Source organism: Haliotis rufescens, unplaced genomic scaffold, assembly GCF_023055435.1.
Source record: "Haliotis rufescens isolate VD_foot unplaced genomic scaffold, xgHalRufe1.0.p SCAF_27, whole genome shotgun sequence".
Taxonomy (NCBI): Eukaryota; Metazoa; Mollusca; class Gastropoda; order Lepetellida; family Haliotidae; genus Haliotis; species Haliotis rufescens.
The window spans coordinates 2,839,691-2,861,061 of NW_025963968.1; the positions used below are offsets into that span (position 1 = coordinate 2,839,691).

The 21,371-nt window shown below is 40.5% G+C and overlaps 1 protein-coding gene across 1 annotated transcript in view; it reads right to left on the reverse strand.

Annotated features, from left to right (window-relative positions):
• LOC124139394 overlaps window positions 1-21,371 on the reverse strand; it is a 73,212-nt gene that overhangs the window by 39,513 nt on the left and 12,328 nt on the right. The window lies entirely within an intron of this gene.

Below are 21,371 nucleotides of genomic sequence, written 5' to 3' on the forward strand. Positions count from 1 at the left end.
TAACCGTATTTGGTTGGTTTGGCATCACTGATATAATAAAAACCTTGTGGTAATTCTTTCCATTGAATAGCTTTCTCCATTATTATATATTTATGTTAGCATTTGTCTAAATGTAATCACACGATAGTAAGCAATCTATTTTTAATCTCCAACCAGTTCTTTGGTTTTGGCACGGAATAATTGACGAGCTTGTTGCCCCCCCTCTTCTATGAACTTTTTTTTCTCGTCTTCGCTAATACCACTGGTCTTACGAGATTTTGATCGAATCTCCTGCTTCATTTCGTTGTATTTGTTAAGCTCCGACAGCACTAAACGAAACTCATCTTCGGATATCTTACTATCGGCCATTGCTGTCGAAATATGATCCTCAATGCTGTTCAACTTTGCTTCGGCGAGTATCCGAATACTATCGTGTTTTAATGCTTTCTTTTGTAACCTACGAGAAATGAATTTTATCGCTATTCCTGCCAGTCCCGATACTCCAGCGGTTATTTCCATGCCGAGCACGATAGGCGCGGCGATTATAGTTGATAGTAAACCGATACCCGCTACACCGAGTCCCATGCCAGATACTATAAGAGCGGTGTGAACTCCGTCCAGAGCATTCACGGCTCTGCGATACCTTTTATACAATCCAAGTCTCAACTCCCTATCCTTCTCTATTCGATGTTTTATGTCGCTTATTTGATGTAATCGAAATCCATCAACAATTTCCATCTTTTCAAATGCTTCATCGAGCGCCGGATATAAACTCATAGTGTATATAACGATCATATAATAGTCTTTAATTGGTCTTGCTTAAATGTTTTGAGACTATACATCAACCTTATTAAATGTATATTATACGGCAAGAATATCTTAGAAAGAGAAATACTACCACTTTTAATAATTTGGACCCCCTCGAGGGTTGCAACGGGCGATGCTCCGATATGAATAATACTGCAACGTTGACGCTCGTGATTCTTGAACCATTTAATCGATAGACCTGGTAATATTTCGAAGGCATCTACCGGTACATCTCCGAACAAGACTTCAATAATAAGCGTAGAAATATTAGGTATTGCACTCAGGTTAACTTTAATATCTTCGAATTCAGTAACCAAATTTAAACTAATGTTTTTTAAGGACGGACGACTATATAACATATGACCTGGGTTTTCTGGCAGGGGAGTAACCAACACACTTTTTCGTTTTGATGGGATATAAGCCGCGAGTACGATGCCACTATTTATTATCTTAGTTAAATTATGTCCCTTACCCATCATCACATAAGGTGGGATAATGACGATATTCAGTAGCCACTCGATGTTTGCTTCGACCATAGTCCATTTATTATCATCGTTGCGAGTAATATTGTACGAAGTGTTTTTAAGGAGTCTACTAACATCGACATCGCTTAAATCTCCTAGATTACCCGTGAATGTGACTTCTTTCCGCTTGTATACATTATCGTGTAAGTGTAAAGCGTATAACTTACCATTGTAACCGGGTTTATCAAATCCTTCTGTGTCTCCGAGATCGGAAAGCGCAATTGTATTACATTGTCTTACTGTTCCAGGGCCTGATGCATCAACCATTATTTTTAATATGGAGTGTTACACTTAAGTATCCTATATGTACAGGTTGATGTTTTACATCTAATATAGAAATTTTGAGGTCTGAAATAATACCACGCTTCAATTTTTTATATTGTAATGACGAGAAAGATTCCGTTCTACCGCTATTATATTTTTCATTTTTCACTGGAACACTTCTGAGCAAAGTTGAAGGACTTTCTAGTTGAATATTATTTGTCGTACTGATTTGATCAAGATGGATACACAACTCTTTATAGGGAACTAAATCGGACAATGTCTCTCCATCAAATGTTGCCTTGAATATTGATAAAATTCCGCGTGTAAATCCAAGTGTAGCTGATAAGTTCCCTACAATCCGTACACCTTTTTCTCCAGTGTCAAATTTCAACATTCCATTGGACTCATTTTGTGTTAGACTAATTCTATTAGACTTAAAAATTTCATCATTGAGTGAGCATACGCTGTAATACCCATCAGGTATAATAATGAATTTTTCAATAATATTTTGTTCATCTAATATCCATATCTTATTATTACCTCTCGCAGCACTTATATTGGTCCACAGTGGGTAATATGTTACGTCGCATAGAGCGACTTCGAGTTGTCCATCCGAGTTATCGATAGTATGAAGCAGTTCAATAGACTGGCCATTTGTTATTCCCGGGAGTGTAACATACATATTAAATATACAATGATACTATATCATAACTTAAATATGGAATCAACCATTATATAATATGGAGTGTTACACTTAAGTATCCTATATGTACTGGTTGGTGTTTTACATCTAATACAGAAATTTTAAGGTCTGAAATAATACCCCGCTGCAATTTTTTATATTGTAATAACGAGAAAGATTCTGTTCTACCGCTATTATATTTTTCATTTTTCACTGGAACACTTCTGAGAAGAGTTGAAGGACTTTCTTGTTGAATATTATCCGTCGTGCTGATTTGATCAAGATGAATGAACAACTCTTTATAGGGAACTAAATAGGGTAATTCATAATTTCCAGCCACTGATGAGCCGCGTGATAATGTTACTCCCTTTCCCAATCCAATTGTGTATCCTAAGTTATCACTAATAATTATTTTTCCGTATCCATTGATGACTTTCACTTTCCCAGTCGCCTCATTTTGTGTGATACTAATTTTACCAGTATTATCAAATTCATCATCATCCTTAAAATAATCATTGAGTGAGCTTATGCTGTAATACCCATCAGGTATAGTAATAATATTTTTAATTCTATCTTGGTCATCTAATATAAATATCTCATTATTATCTCTCGCAGCACTTATATTGGTCCACAGCGGGTAATACGTTACATCGCATAGTGCGACTTCGAGTTGTCCATCCCAGTTATCGATAGTATGAAGCAGTTCAATAGACTGACCATTTGTTATTCCAGGTAGTGTAACATACATATTAAATATACAATGATACTATATCATAACTTAAATATGAAATCGACTCACATTACTAATCAATCGATTATGGTAACTGCCTCCGGTGCTGAGTTTACCGTTAAATTCCACGATATCTTTGAAAAATACAGTTTCACGGCAACTAACGATACAATGGTGGACGATTGGTTTAACCGTCCGATGCAATTTTGGCAGAATCAGTTAAACTTTGCCGTATGGTGTGCCACAACGGGATGTGGTGTATCTGTTAATGCCCCAGGATTTAAACTATATAAGTCTGTTATATTATTTCACGTGTACTATCAGATTAGACGTATACTTAAAGAAATTAGTGCTCCATTACCGATGGATCCAGCATGGAATCATGCAAATAATCATTATAATAAGAGGGCCTTCGAACGTATTTGTAATGAATTTAATGTTTCTACGAGTAAAGATTGGCGCATTAGTGGACCTAGCCATGGTCTAGGTATTCAGTACAATGGACAAAGAACTATTAAAGATAAAAGCGATTATTTAATTAAAGCGGGTGTGATCCCTTCAGGCTTTGCTCTCTCGGATAAACAGTTTAGAGCAGATCGTATGAACTTTGAGAGTGGCATTCCTTATCTTATAACAAAGTTTGTGCATCCAAACGATACAACAGATGCTTGGAATGAATTTCTTAATGATAAAACGGAAAATAATTTTACTAACCCAGGATTTGAAAGAGTTAATGAATCGATAAGAACTTATGTATGGGCAATTCTCGGAGCACAATCGCAAACACGAACGTCCATTATCGGTACTGGGACGGCGTTCGATGCTCAAAAACAGTTTGTCTCAAACGTGGAGGACGCCATTAATTCACCAGTTGACATACCATCGTCTATAAAGCGTTTTCAAGATGCATTACAGTACGCTCAATCAAAAGTGGACTTCGTTTATGCGCCGGGACTATACATGTCCCCGAGTAATATGGAACTTAAGATCGGTCAAGTGATAGGCTATAATAATAAAATTGTTATCGCTACCGATCAACAAAAACTAGGTATAAATTCAGATATTAACGTCGAATTAATAACGCAAACGATCACGGGCGAAAAGGGAATAGTCAAGCCACAAACACCAACTATCGATCAACCATCTACTAATGCACACGCACAAGTACCACCGCATATTGAGGCTAAAAATCAACAACATATCGATGAAAAAACAGCGCTTGTAGTGGGTGGAGTCTCGGTTGGTTTACTCATGATTTGGTGGTTAAATAGTTCTTAGCGAACACGTACAGCAGCCCTGCAATTGCTACGATCAGCCCCCACAAGTTTTGACTAAGCCAAGTGGTGGTCTTAGCTAATAAATTCAATAGCCAGGAAACAACACTCCCTATTATACCGGGAAGTGCGGCTGCGGCTTTCTCAGCGAGCTTTCCCAGTGCTGAACCTAATGCTTTTAAATGCTTTTTTATCCACTCTTTTATACCATTTTTATTGCTGGGCGGTGATCCGCCTCCACCTGTACTGCCACCTGTTAACGAGAGAGTCAAAGTCGATATAATAAATCCCAACGCGGTTAAAATACTGGCAATTGTTATTCCCTGTTCTCTGAACAATGTTTTAATTTTATCGGCCAGTGTAGTGTCATCGTTGAGGACTTGATCGATAGTTTCTCGAATACGACTGATTTGCGAACGAAGTGCCTTTCTATTACTGGAAGCAGCTTCGAGGCGGGCCGATCTTTCGTCTTCTAAGTTACGTAATCTTTCCGCTACGCGGCGTCTACTGAACTCATCGCCCGCCTGTTCGAGTTTTGTTTTCTCTTTAGCTATATGCTTGTCGATTTCGGATATCTTGGCTGTATTATTGATGAGTTCTCCCCTGTTTGCATTGCCTTGTCAAGACCTCGTAATTCCCTAATACTAAACTCCGAATATGGTGATACACTGACCGTGGAATTATCGTAATAGGTATCTAAGATTTCTCCGAGTCCGTTCGTGGCCACGTTAGAGGCTTCTTCCAAATCATCTGTATTAACGAGTTCATCACGCACGGTTCGAAGAACTTTAGTAGTCTTCGCGGAAAGTCGTCGGTAGTCCACAAAACCTAATTTATCACGAACAGTGCTGATGCCGTGTTTAGCAGCTATCGTAGACAAGGCTAGGGGCTTACGAGTACGAGAATGCATAAGATCAATATCCGGAGAGTCACGCAGTCGCAATATTCCTTTACTATCTATCTCAAACTTTGAATAGTCACGACCTATTGGGGTATCATCTTTTAAGGCATCGTAATAATCATTGACGGACGATTGTAAAAGTTCATCGTTAAGACTACTAAACCTGGTTTCATCAGTACCCTCTTCGATTGGATTCGGATCATCAAAGGTACTTAGATCATATTCATCAATATCAAAATTAGCCATTTTTATATTAAACATAGGGTACATAATTTCAATATAAACAATGTCTTCGCAATACGGACGCAAGTTAAACCCACAACGTAGACTTCGAGATCCATTAGGGGTCAAAGCAATTCGTCAGTCTGTAACTATAACTAATAACCCTAGTACCATAGATCAGAATCAAACGCTTCTGGTTCGCTTTCCTAATCTCGGTGCACACGATGTGTTAGTTCCGGGAACTGTCCGACTAGCATTTACGATTAGTTTGACTTCAACAGACGTTAACAGGGAGCCCGTTCAGAACATAGGTCGACCAATACTATTAAGGTCGTGCTATCGTAAAGAAAATCGCTATTAAAATTAGCGGTAATGAGGTTTTGAGTATCGACGATAGCAATGTATACTATTGTTACATGGATCTCTGGAGAACGGATAAAGAGCGGGAAAACTTACAGTACCAAGGTATTTGTAATAAGAACACATTGAGACTGCGCGTGGGTGCTGAAAATGGTGTTGATACCAACGAAAAAGATAAGGCCGTTGCCGACGCATTAGGTAACAGATTCTATGTTCCCTTAGACTTTGAATTACTAGATTCCCACATGCCCTTTTATCAAGCATCCCTAGGTGATAGGTTAGAATACGAACTCACTTTTAATGACTACGGTAGAGTAATCAGATCTGCTAATGATGATGCTAGCTATTCCATTGACAATATCTCTCTGGAGTACGATATGATAACGGATCCCGAATTAGCAAGACAAATTCGTAACCAGTATACCGGAAGTTTAGCCATTTTGTACGATCGCGTGCTGCGACACCGAAAGATCACGAGGGACTAAAAAAGATACGATGTGGAATATCAATCTAAACGTTCCCACGAGGTCGTTGAAGGGTATTTTAATGTTGTTCGAGGACCCCTCCGATGCGTTTAAAAGAAATACCGAGAAGTTCTACAATCCCAAGATTACAAAAGTAGAATTGACTATCGAGGGCGTTCCTAATCAACTATATAGCCAAGGAATGCTAGCGTATCACCAGTGGGATGAGATTAAAAAACTTCCTTCTATAAAACGTTCTCCGGAAGTTAACGCGGTCGTGAAAGATCTGTCTCTCGGGAGTGTATCGATGGGTGAATACCTCACAACGAAGTACGCGCTATGGCTCGACATGCGAACAACGGACGATGACCAACTACACGGCAGTGGGAGGAGAATAGAAAATGCTAGCGAGGGTGCCACCATACAGATAACGAAGCTCCAGGAAGCGGCTGGTAAATTAAACATATATTTGTACGTGATTATGGATGCGCAACTTAATATACAGAATGGGAGATTCGTGCAAGCAATCTATTGATAATCTTTTACCTCAAGATCCGCACTGCGCTATCATATGCGGGCAAACGGGCTGCGGAAAAACAGCCTTTATTCTAGATATTTTAGAAAGTCATTATCAGGACGTTTTCGATCATATCATTATTCTGTGCCCGACTATAAGCGTTAATAAAACATACTTATCGAGAGATTGGGTAATGAATGACGACGGGGTACACAGAGTCGATCCGGGCGATCGTTTACAAGACTGTCTCCGAGTATGTCACGAAAAATACAAAGGAGAATCAACCCTTTTCGTAATAGACGACTGCAGCGCGAGTAAAGAACTCACAAAAAAGAAAGATATGCTTTCGTATTTAGCATTCTCCGGTCGGCATACTCAACATAGCGTTTGGGTACTTACACAAAAATACAACTCTGTCCTGAAAGATCTCAGAGAGCAGACCAAATGGGTAGCGCTTTTTCATTGCAAAGATCGAGATTCATTCGAGGAATGTTTACGCGAAAATGATGTCATTTATACCAAGGGTGAACGAGACAAAGTCAGAAAAGTGTTAGCGGCAACGAAGCACTGTAAACTCGTATTAAAAACCGATCAACCAGCTGCTTATGCAATTGCTTAGCAAATTATAGCAAATTGTAGCAAAAATGTAGCAAATTATAGCAAAATGTAGCAAATTGAACATTAGCGGTTAATATTACATAAAAATGTGGTTCGAAATCCTCATTCTTTCACAACAGTTCATTATTACGGGTTGTATTGGATATGTCATATTATATTATGTTAGACTTAAATATCTCCTTAGGTATTACATTATGGAATGCGACGAACTCATCGAACAAATGCTCAAAGAATCTGATGTTGATCAACATGCTGATAAATCTTTAGATAAACATAGAGAAAGACTCGCCGCTTTGGTAGCCGGTGGAAAATGTTCCCAATATTTGGGAGAAAATTATACCATCGAAAAAATTGATAACATGACCGACGAAGAGATTAAAAAACTGTACGCGCGTTACGAGTCTAGACTGAGAGCTACCATGACTAAAACGATAGGGTCTTCTATATTACAACTATACACAGCCGTAGCTAGTACGTTTCTCCCCATCCCGGCAGAACATCGCCTGTATTTATGCGAATCTCTAGAGAAAGACCCATTCATCGAACATGCTATAAGCGCAGTGAGCTGTGAGTTTTATCATAGATACGGAATGTTCTTAGCTCCGTTCACCACAGCTTTAATAACGGCTAGGTATTGTCAATTTAAACATACGTGCCCACTTAATAATATAAATGGAGACACAACAGATTGCGGAAACACAATCACAACAGGTGACACCACAGATTGTGAACGAGGAACCACAGATTGTGGAAACGCAACAACAGATTGCGGAACAACAAGTGAATGAGGAACCACCACCAGTGAATGAGAAAACAAAAAAACAACCCAGAGTTACTAAGAATCCTTTGAAAATAGCCGCAGGAAGAAAGGGTGGGCTGGCGCGCAAAGCAAAATTAATAAATAATTCAAATATTAATCCGATTAAAACATGGGCACTAGTAGGAGTTGCTGGTATAGCGGCTGTATGGTTCTTTTATAAGTCCGGAGAAGATAAAACGTCACCCCCGCCGCAACAACAAGTTCAATTAGAGGTTAGTCCTCATATAATGCTATAAGAAGCATGACTACTCCAGCTACAGATGGTAAAATGTTGGTAAACGCGACGTATCATTCAGCGGTGGTCACCGGCTTGGCCATTGGATATGCCCGTATGGCTAAAATGATTACTAAAGCCACACCTCCCAAGCTAGATTTTAATGGATATGACATCGGAATGGCCATTCTTGATATTGGATTAGCTATGGCAACGAAGGATATGCTCATCAAACAAGGACTTATCCCGGAAGACATAATGAAGTAATTAAACACTTGAATATTTTATATTATTATACATATGGCATCAATTGCGATGATGGTCGGTGGAGCTGTTGTTAATGCTCTAGCTTTTTCGGGGAGTAATTTTTTATTTTCCAGTATGAGGGAATCAAACGCTAAAGAAGTTGAAGAGGAGCGTAAACAACATAACGAAGCTTTAGAACAATACCAAGCAGCCCAGTTACAATATACACAGCAGAGAATGAAGAGATTAGACTTTATTCATGAACAACTGATTAAGGAAGGACATTCAATTCAAACGTTTAAGGATGTCGAATCTGCCATGCACGAATACTTCCTCGTTTATGGGAAAAAACTAGACCCAATACCAAGACCAACAATGAGTCAGTTTTATACACCGTCAGAGGAACAAAAGAACCGAGAGGTCGCATTTATTATTATTGGATTGACTTCTGTATTGATTTTCAGCTATACCATGCATAAGTCAGAGTGACAGCTGTGGATATGTATAAGCCATGACCTAGTTTAGAGCGATCTATAAATTGCATAATCAATATCTCGCAGTGTAGCTGTGATTTGCATTTAGACAAATGATATGATAGATGTATATACCATGAATAACTGCAAGTTTACACTCATGGGAAAGACTACCCTTTGTAACCGACGCTGTGTTGATTTTTTTTACTGCGGGATACACAATTATTACATCAGGCGCGGAAACATCAACTGTACGTGTTCTGTATGCGGGATAGGGGTCAAAGGTCGTTATTGTTTATGTAAGGAACACGGTGCTGATAGGGTCAGGAACCAAATTATTTATGCTAGGAAGAGAGATTACATCAATGAGAGGAATAGGTTGGGGAGAATATGTATTTAGATATATGAAAACAACCAATTAGACATTTGTCTCATTTTGCATATACCATTCAACCACAATGGTTTTTGTCAGAGAATTAAAAGCTATGGCAAAGCAAAGTGGACTGCGTGGATATTCTCGTATGAGAAAAGCTGAATTGATGGATTTACTCGGTTTGGAATACAACAGACCCCAGACTGTTAGAGAACTCAAAGTTCGAGCGAGAAACAGTGGGCTGAGAGGTTATTCTCGAATGAGAAGAGCTGAATTGATCGCTTTACTAGATAATAATCAACCTATTGATAATGTTGATAATGATAATGATGTTGAGAATCAACCTAATAATGATGATGATAATCAACAACAAGAATTAATATTTGTACCCACATCCGCCGGCGTTGGTAAATATCTAAGAGGTTGGAAGATGGATATTAATTCCAACATGGATGTTAACGATATTAAGCCCATCATATCGAGTAAAATTAACGAGGAATTAGATGATTTACATAGTATAAAATACCAGCTGACGATTAAAATGACATTGAGTAAAAGTAACACAGATGATAGCACCGAATATACCGAACCATATTTCCGTAGCAATCAAGAAGTTATAACCGAATCCGATACTATAAATTCATCATTAGATACATCAATTCAGAGGATACAGGAAACTTTAGAACGCTGGACTAATAGAGGTTCCGGTTGGGGTGTTGATAAAATCGATAGTTTATATTTAGATATAGCGAATTATATGCCCTTCAAAGGTGGATCTTATATAGATTTACCTCCGTATTATAAGAAGAAAAAAGCCATAATTAACGTAAAAAATAAATCCGATGACTGTTTAAGAATGATGATAAGATCTGCATTGTTCCCCGTAGACAAGCATCCAGATAGACCTTCTAGCTATCCCCAAAACGATGGACTCAACTTCGATGGTATAGACGAACCTACACCAATATCACAAATTGATAAGGTGGAAAAGCAAAATAATTTAGCTATAAATGTTTTCGGACATTCTAAAGGAATTGTTGTACACAGGATAAGCTCCGCTCCGGAAAATATTCCCAGAATCAATTCATTTCTGATCGAAAAAGATGGTAAATATCATTATACGTGGATAAAGAGTTTAAACAAGCTATTATACGATCAAACTAAATATAAGGGAAAGAAATATTTCTGCGAAAGATGCCTGCATGGGTACAGCAGACAAGATCTATTAGAAGCGCATAAAGAAGACTGTAGAGGTGTTGGACAGAATGCTATTAGGATCGATATGCCTAAAGAAGGAAAAAATATATTAAAATTTGAACATTATTGTAATCAAATGCCAGTACCGTACGTAATTTACGCCGACTTCGAAGCGCTTATCAAACCCATAGAAAATAATCAAGATAATAATCAAGATAATAGTTTTACGTACAAAACTCAAGAACATATTCCTTGTGGGTTTGGATATATAGTTGTAAGGTATGATGGGAAAACAAACACTCCCGTGATTTACAGAGGTCCCGATGCAGCGGGAAAGTTCCTAGAATATCTACAAAATGAAGAGAGAATAATCAGGGAAAAATTATCGTGTAAGATACCCATGCGTATGACGAGGGATAATTGGAGTGCCTATAAGAAGTCAACGAGTTGTCACGTTTGTAATAAACCCCTGGATGGGGATTCCGTAAGAGATCATTGTCACGTCACGGGTAATTATCGGGGAGCCGCTCATAACGAGTGTAACTTGAAACTGAAAATGAACTCTCAAACAATACCCATCCCCGTTGTGTTTCATAACCTTAGGGGATACGATTCACATCTCATTATGCAAGCTATCTCGAAGACCGACGGTGGTTTAACGTGCATTCCTAACAATATGGAAAAATACATATCGTTCTCGTTGACTAAACCTATACATTATAGGGACAAGGATGGGAAATCTAGAACAAAGCAAAGTAATGGGCTAAGATTCATAGACTCCGTACAGTTTCTGTTATCTTCCCTGAACAATTTAGCTAATGCGAACAATCCCGATGACTTTGCGATAACAAATAAATATACCGATAAGATAACACGTCATTTGTTGCTGAGAAAAGGCGTATATCCTTACGAATATATGGATGATTGGTCTAGATTCGAAGAAACTGAATTACCACCCCTCGAATCATTCTATAGTAACTTAACAGAATCTAGAATAACAGATGCCGATTATTAACACGCTCTGACGGTGTGGGATAAATTAGGTTGTAAGAATTTAGGTGATTATCACGATCTGTACTTAAAAACAGATGTACTGTTACTCGCCGATATATTCGAGATATTTAGAAAGACATGTTTCAAACAATATGGCTTGGACCCGGCATGGTACTATTCCAGTCCCGGACTATCGTGGGATGCATTGTTGAAGAAGACCGGCGTAGAACTAAAACTACTCACAGATTACGATATGCACTTAGTTATTGAGAAAGGATTAAGAGGTGGTATATCGATGGCAGCTAAAAGGTATTCTAAGGCTAATAATAAATTAGTGGAAGGATACGATCCCAGTAAACCCGACACCCACATATTATATCTCGACGCTAACAATTTGTACGGATGGGCTATGAGTCAACCTTTACCCACGGGTGGTTTTGAATGGGTCAATGATATCAATGTGAATAATATCCATAATATCGAAGTGAATAAAGGGTACATACTAGAAGTTGACTTGGAATATCCAAGTTCGTTACATAAAGATCATAACAGTTATCCGCTAGCTCCCGAAAGATTAATGGTTAATAAAGATTGGATGTCGGAATATCAACGCTCCTTGATGGGTAATAGTAGGTTAGCTAACGTAGAAAAACTCGTACCAAATTTGATGGATAAAACAAAATATATAGTTCACTACAGAAATCTCCAGTTGTATCTATCGTTAGGTATGAAACTTAAGAAAATACACAGAGTTCTAAAGTTTGATCAAAGCCCTTGGATGGAGCCCTATATAAGGTTGAACACAGATTTAAGAAAGATAGCTACCAGCGATTTCGAAAAGAATCTGTATAAGCTCATGAATAACTCGGTATTTGGTAAAACTATGGAGAATCTAAGGAAGCGTGTTGATGTTAAATTAGTCAGATCTAATGAGGAAGAAAGACTCAGGAAACTTATAGCCAGTCCGGCTTTTAACAGAAGCAAGATATTCGATAACGACTTAGCCGCGTTGCATATGCAGAAGAGTAATATAAAATTCAACAGACCGGTGTACGTTGGTATGAGTATTCTCGACTTGTCAAAACACTTAATGTATGACTTTTATTACAACGAACTTAAGAAGCAATACGGCGATAGATGCGAGGTGTTATATACCGACACAGATTCTTTGTTGATGGAAATACAAACCGAGGATGTGTATAAAGATATGGCAGAAAAAATAGATATGTACGACACGAGCGATTACCCAAAAGATAATCCACTGCACAGCGTTGTAAATAAAAAGGTGTTAGGTAAGATGAAGGATGAATGTGCTGGGACCCCTATAGCGGAGTATGTGGGATTAAGACCTAAGATGTATTCTATAAAGAAGTCCGATAATGGAGAGATAAGAAAAGCTAAGGGCGTTAAGAAGTATGTTGTAAAAAAGCATATCAAACATGAACAGTATAAAGAATCATTATTTAACGGTAGAACGTTCAAACACGAGATGAACTCTTTAAGAAGTTACGATCATAGGATATATGGATTAAGAATGAACAAGACATCATTATCCCCCTTAGATACAAAGAGATGGATTGATAATGATGGTGTAAATACCTATGCTTATGGTTATGGTGGTAATACTGTACCGTCGGGAACTATGAACAACTCTTCTCGTACAAATGCCCTACCCGGTCCATCTTGAAGATAATAAAGAATAGGCTCTCCTTCTTTCGTAACCAATCGACTAATGTTATACGTCTTAAGGGACCATATGGGATCGGTTGCGCGACGTAGGCCTCCTTCGAGTTCACCGGCCTGGTATAAATATCTTACCCTTACTCTATCCGGAAGTTTCGTTCTTTGCCTCTCCTCGGTGCTGAAGATTCGGAAGTCACGGATTTCATTTTAATAGCATCGGATGGTTTCTTCCCTATTAATCTCGTTACTTCATTATTCAGCGCTGATACAACGGCTGATAATCGTGTCACCCATTCGGTTGATCTCAATCGCTCCGATTTCATTTCTATCCCATACTGATAGCCAAACAAACGTTCCGCTAATGTCCTGTTAAATCTTTCGACGATAGCTTGACTGCGGTGGGCCTCTCTTTCACCACGGACGATTTCGACATATTGCTTTGTTAACAGTTTAGTTACCGATCCCATAAACTCGCGACCGGGATCTACTTGAAATAGCTTAGGCCATTTTAGAGGTCCACGTTTGTATATGCGACTCAGTGCATTAGCTACCTCTGTTGATTCTTTCGATGTTAATGGCTCAGCCTCTTTGTATCGACTAGCCACATCCACTACGGTTAAAGCGTATTTGTACGTTTTGCGTTTTACCTTATCGTGGGGAAGAAACAAGAGGTCAGCCTGATGAACTTCATTCGTTGTAAAAATATCAAACTTCTTCCTCGGTATATAACGCGGTGCCGGTAAATATATCTGCCACATCGCTTGTTTCTTTAACCAATCCTTGGCCACATCTTTAGATACCTTAGCCGTGGTGGCTAATTTTTTTATTGCTCCTACACCTTTCCAATATCCTCGTGGGCTATAGTAAATTTTATCCATTATTAATTAATATTGATATTTCTTTTAAAACGACTTTCGCTGAATTACATCACTAATAGAAGCAATGATTGGCCCCAGGTATTGGTGAGCTAGAGCCAATCTCATGACTATCGTTAAATCGCATCATCATTTTGGCATAAAAAATTCCTCCTGTAGTAGCAGTATAGGTATACGAATCCTGCTCCAGTGGAAGTGGTCCAGAACCCCTATTACCTATACTACTCATGCACGAAGCCATCAGTTCATGCAGACGACACTTTCCACTTTTTATTCAAGGCCTATGAACCCCCACACAAGGATACGTAAATCTCGAAATACACACTACAGGAGCAGGAGTGTTGTTTCAAGTGTATTGGTTGCAGGACGTTCTCAGGATATCATTATACTACACATGACCTAAATGACAAACACCCATTTATCAAGAGACTTTAGCTGTGCTCATACTCAATTTCATCATAAAAATACACAGTGGTCTTCACAGCAGATGATCTGAGGAAGGCCCTGTTAAACAGGTTTGTGTCTTATATATATTTGATAAGTTATTACTTTATTTCTTCCAATAACACCTCACATAGGCACTTCTGTAATAAACAACAGACTGTGTTTGTGTTTGTGTTTGTTGTTTAACGCCGCACTCAGCAATATTCAAGATGTAAGTAAATAATCGAGTCTGGACCAGACAATCCAGTGATTGACATCATGAGCATCGATACACGCAATTGGGATATGATGACATGCATCAACCAAGTCAGCAAGCCTGACCACCCAATCCCGTTAGTCGCCTCTTACGACAAGCATAGTTGCCTTTTAGGGCAAGCATGGGTTGCTAAAGACCTATTCTAACCCGGATATTTAAGAGTCATTATTGATTGTGAAACCCTTGCCTGCTATTTGCATTATCCTACTGAACACTCACTGATAAGTAACAAAAGACTCTTTACAGTGTTTACTTGTATTACATAGTTGAACAAGGAATTAATTTGTATGCTTGCCGATTGTCATATTACTCATGAGGACAAACAGTCATGCTTTGTGCACAAAGTTTCCTGACTGCAATCTGTCTAAATTTTAGAATAACCTGGTGTAAATCTAAATATACAAACAAGTCCACTATTAAAAAACAGAAATCTTCAAACCTGATTTGTTGTGTCTGATATTCACATGCTGTCATAGAGTAACAGTTAAAACAATAAGCAATTTCCACTTAAGCATAATAACTGCTCCCTTAGCAGGGATTTCTGGGAACCTCAGGTCTGTCTGCTTCCGCCATGAATGTATGTCGAAACACTCTAGAAGAGTAAATGTGCATCTTGACTATCCCTCTAATACCGGGTTGTCTTGTTGATGATATGACTGTATGAAGTCTGGGGTTACCACACATGCACAATAAGAAAAGTTTAACTTTAGATCTAGTTCCTACAACCATAACTCAGGGTGTAGAACAGATTTTGTTATCTGAGACAGAGGAAGAAGTGCCAGTTTCTTTGTTTGTTTGTTTCTTCTTTGTTTGTTTGTTTAACACCACACTCAGCAATATCCCAGCTATATGATGGCAGACTGCAAATAATCCAGTGACTGACATCATGAGCATCGATCCAAGGAATTGGGATACAACAAGTATTTGTCACAAAGTGATGAAATGTCCCCCGCCTGTATATAAACCATAGTACCAAATATGAAGACAATCCAGCGATTAGTTCTTGAGATATTGTGGCAACACCATTTTCCAACTCCAAAAGCAGATTTGCCTGCTGTGACCTTGAAAATGGGGTCAAGGTCACCAAAACCGACTGGTGTCTGCGGTGTCTGTATATACACCATGGTATCAAATATGAAGACAATCCAGCGATTAGTTCTTGAGATATCGCGGCAACACCGTTTTCCAACTCCAAAAGCAATTTGCCTGCTGTGACCTTGAAAATGACATCATGAGCATCGATCCAAGGAATTGGGATACAACAAGTATTTGTCACAAAGTGATGAAATGTCCCCCGCCTGTATATAAACCATAGTTCCAAATATGAAGACAATCCAGCGTTTAGTTCTTGAGATATCGCGGCAACAAACAGGTGGGACGTACGGATGGACGTACAGACTTACAGACGTACGGACGGTCGTAAATACTATATCTCCCGCTCCGCGCTTTCGCACGGCAGGGGACAATAACATGCATCAACCAAGTCACCGAGTCTGACCAACCGATCCAAGTAGTCGCCTCTTACGATCGTTTTTTACGGCAAGTATGGGTTGCTGACGACCAATTCTAACCCGGATCTTCATGGGTCAGAAGTGCTAGTAGCCCCATGAGGAGTCTCAGCTAGAATCGTTCCCCAGCAACCAGTTGTAAGAAACTTGACTGATTGCATGTTATTGCATCCCTTGATGTTGATCGCTGCTCACAATTTCTATCCCCATATCGGTCCAGACTGGATTATTTACAAGATGCCGCCATATAGTTCGCGTATTGCTAACTAGAATAAACAAACAAACAAACAAACAGAGCGAGTGAGGGGAGGAGGATGTTCCACTTTCTGGGGTATCCTAGCAACAGGGGAAGCCATTACTGATCTTCACAAATATGGAAATCAAAACTGCATGTTCTATGAGAAATTGTGCCTTCACCAGAATCTGTTCACAAAGGCCAAAAGGACATGATAATTACAGAGGAAGCTAACATAAAACAATCAGTCCAGACTTTACTGAATTCTTTATCGTAGCCAAAACAGAAGCCTGGTAGCCATGGAAAAGCATCATCGAGAATGAACAGGTTTGGTTACTCTATGTTCCTCCATCGACCTTGATGGGGTCGATGTGCGGTGCAGTGACGTGTTTCCATGTCTTCAGCTAATGAGTGAGTGAGTTGGGTTTAACGCCGATTTTAACAGAATCCCAGTTATATCACAGCGTTCTTCAGCTAATGACATAAGGCTGTGAAGAATTCACGGAAGTCACGTGTCCTACTCTGTGCATCAGCTTTGAGCAAAGCCTTCCGTTGCCGGACACTGAAGCAGTGTGTAGAGTAGATACCACAAGGCCATGGCAAATGTTGCACATGATGTCAAGCAAGAAATATCGCTGTTTAAGTGACGTAAACTGAGTGGACATTGGTCTAAGTACTTGCTAGATTCCCTCTCACTTGATTCCCTCATCAACAACAGACATCAACAATGGTGACTACTCCACAAAGTGCCCGTAGAAACTTCATGTACACAAAAACATATACACGGGGATGGAATAGACACAAAATGGAATAGACCCTGTGTGTCTATGCACCCAACATGTACATAACATCATGGTGAAGGGCAAGTAAAGTCAACACATCAACTTTGCAGATTTTAATACTTAAGGGCATTCTTAATCACAAATGCTTGACCAAGATTAAGTTCTAGAAATGGAAATAGCTTAAAACTGAAGAGAAAAAACACCACCGGGGTTAGAACGGGTTCTCGGCCACTTGGGCTAAAACTGGTTATCCGCCCCTGGGCTGAAACTGGTTCTCCGCCACTGGGGTTAAACCGTTTCCCTGCCACAGGGGTTCAAACTGGTTCTCCGCCACTGGGGTTAAACCGTTTCCCTGCCACAGGGGTTCAAACTGGTTCTCCGCGACTGGGGTTAAACCGTTTCCCTGCCAAAGGGGTTCAAACTGGTTCTCCGCGACTGGGGTTAAAACAAGTTTTCCGCCACTAGGGTTAAAATGGGTTCTCCGCCACTGGGGTTACAAGAGGTTCTCTGCCACTGGGGATAAAATGGGTTTTCTGCCACTGGGGTTACAATGGGTTCTCTGCCACTGGAGATAAAATTGGTTCTCTGCCACTGGGGTTACAAGAGGTTCTCTGCCACTGGGGATAAAATGGGTTCTCTGCCACTGGGGTTACAATGGGTTCTCTGCCACTGGGGATAAAATGGGTTCTCTGCCACTGGGGTTACAATGGGTTCTCTGCCACTGGAGATAAAATTGGTTCTCTGCCACTGGGGTTCAAACTGGTTCTCCTCCACTGGGGTTCAAACTAGTTCTCTTCCACTGGAATTACAATTGGTTCTCTTCCACTGGGGTTACAATTGGTTCTCTTCCAATGGGGTTACAATTGGTTCTCTTCCACTGGGGTTAAAATTGGTTCTCTGCCACTGGGGTTACAATTGGTTCTCTTCCACTGGGGTTAAAATTGGTTCTCTTCCACTGGGGTTACAGTTGGTTCTCTGCCACTGGGGTTAAAACTGGTTCTCTTCCACTGGGGTGACAATTGGTTCTCTGCCACTGGGGTTAAATGGGTTCTCTGCCACTGGAGATAAAATGGGTTCTCTGCCACTGGGGTTAAAACTGGTTCTCTTCCACTGGGGTTAAAATGGGTTCTCTTCCAATGGGGTTACAATGGGTTCTCTTCCAATGGGGTTAAAATGGGTTCTCTGCCACTGGGGTTAAAATGGGTTCTCTGCCACTGGGGTAAAAATGGGTTCTCTGCCACTGGGGTTAAAATGGGTTCTCTTCCAATGGGGTTAAAATGGGTTCTCTGCCACTAGGGTAAAAATGGGTTCTCTGCCACCGGAGATAAAATGGGTTCTCTGCCACTGGGGTTAAAATGGGTTCTCTGCCACTGGGGTTAAATGGGTTCTCTGCCACTTGGGTTACAATGGGTTCTCTGCCACTGGGGTTACAATTGGTTCTCTTCGACTGGAGTTACAATTGGTTCTCTTCCACTGGGGTTACAATTGGTTCTCTTCGACTGGAGTTACAATTGGTTCTCTTCCACTGGGGTTAAAATGGGTTCTCTGCCACTGGGGTTAAAATGGGTTCTCTGCCACTGGGGTTAAATGGGTTCTCTGCCACTTGGGTTACAATAGGTTCTGTGCCACTGGAGATAAAATGGGTTCTCTGCCACTGGGGTTCAAACTGGTTCTCTGGACTAAGCACAATATCACACTGCAGACTGACTGACCTGTTTGGGACTAAGCACAATATCACAATGCAGACTGACGGACCTGTTTGGGACTAAGCACAATAACACACTGCAGACTGACTGACCTGTTTGGGCCAAAACACAATATCACAATGCAGACTGACTGACCTGTTTGGGACTAAGCACAATATCACACTGCAGGCTGACTGACCTGTTTGGGACTTAACACAATATCCCACAGCAGACTGACTGACCTGTTTGGGACTAAGCACAATAACACACTGCAGACTGACGGACCTGTTTGGGACTAAGCACAATAACACACTGCAGACTGATTGACCTGTTTGGGCCAAAACACAATATCACACTGCAGACTGACTGACCTGTTTGGGACTAAGCACAATATCACACTGCAGACTGACTGACCTGTTTGGAACTTAGCACAATATCACAATGCAGACTGACTGACCTCTTTGGGACTAAGCACAATAACACACTGCAGACTGACTGACCTGTTTGGGCCAAAACACAATATCACACTGCAGACTGACTGACCTGTTTGGGACTAAGCACAATGTCACACTGCAGACTGACTGACCTGTTTGGAACTTAGCACAATATCACAATGCAGACTGACTGACCTCTTTGGGACTAAGCACAATATCACAATGCAGACTGACTGACCTGTTTGGGACTAATCACAATATCACAATGCAAGTGACTGACCTGTTTGGGACTAATCACAATATCACAATGCAAGTGACTGACCTGTTTGGAACTAAGCACAATATCACAATGCAGACTGACTGACCTCTTTGGGACTAAGCACAATATCACAATGCAGACTGACTGACCTGTTTGGGACTAAGCACAATATCACATTGCAGACTGACCGACCTCTTTGGGACTAAGCACAATATCACACTGCAGACTGACCGACCTGTTTGGGACTAAGCACAATATCACACTGCAGACTGACTGACCTGTTTGGGACTAAGCACAATAACACACTGCAAACTGACTGACCTGTTTGGGACTAAGCACAATGTCACACTGGAGACTGACTGACCTGTTTGGAACTTAGCACAATATCACAATGCAGACTGACTGACCTGTTTGGGACTAAGCACAATATCACAATGCAGACTGACTGACCTGTTTGGAACTAAGCACAATATCACACTGCAGGCTGACTGACCTGTTTGGGACTAAGCACAATATCACACTGCAGACTGACTGACCTGTTTGGGACTAAGCACAATATCACATTGCAGACTGACCGACCTGTTTGGGACTAAGCACAATATCACAATGCAGACTCACTGACCTCTTTGGAACTAAGCACAATATCACACTGCAGGCTGACTGACCTGTTTGGGACTAAGCACAATATCACAATGCAGGCTGACTGACCTCTTTGGGACTAAGCACAATATCACATTGCAGACTGACCGACCTCTTTGGGACTAAGCACAATATCACACTGCAGACTGACTGACCTGTTTGGAACTAAGCACAATATCACACTGCAGACTGACCGACCTGTTTGGGACTAGGCACAATATCACACTGCAGACTGACCGACCTCTTTGGGACTAGGCACAATATCACACTGGAGACTGACCGACCTCTTTGGGACTAGGCACAATATCACACTGCAGGCTGACTGACCTGTTTGGGACTAAGCACAATATCACACTGCAGACTGACTGACCTGTTTGGGACTAAGCACAATATCACACTGCAGACTGACTGACCTGTTTGGGACTAAGCACAATATCACATTGCAGACTGACCGACCTCTTTGGAATTAAGCACAATATCACACTGCAGACTGACCAACCTGTTTGGGACTAGGCACAATATCACACTGCAGACTGACCGACCTCTTTGGGACTAGGCACAATATCACACTGCAGGCTGACTGACCTGTTTGGGACTAAGCACAATATCACACTGCAGACTGACTGACCTGTTTGGGACTAAGCACAATATCACAATGCAGACTGACTGACCTGTTTGGGACTAAGCACAATATCACACTGCAGACTGACTGACCTGTTTGGGACTAAGCACAATATCACACTGCAGACTGACTGACCTGTTTGGGACTAAGCACAATATCACACTGCAGGCTGACTGACCTGTTTGGGACTAAGCACAATATCACATTGCAGACTGACCGACCTCTTTGGAATTAAGCACAATATCACACTGCAGACTGACCGACCTGTTTGGGACTAGGCACAATATCACA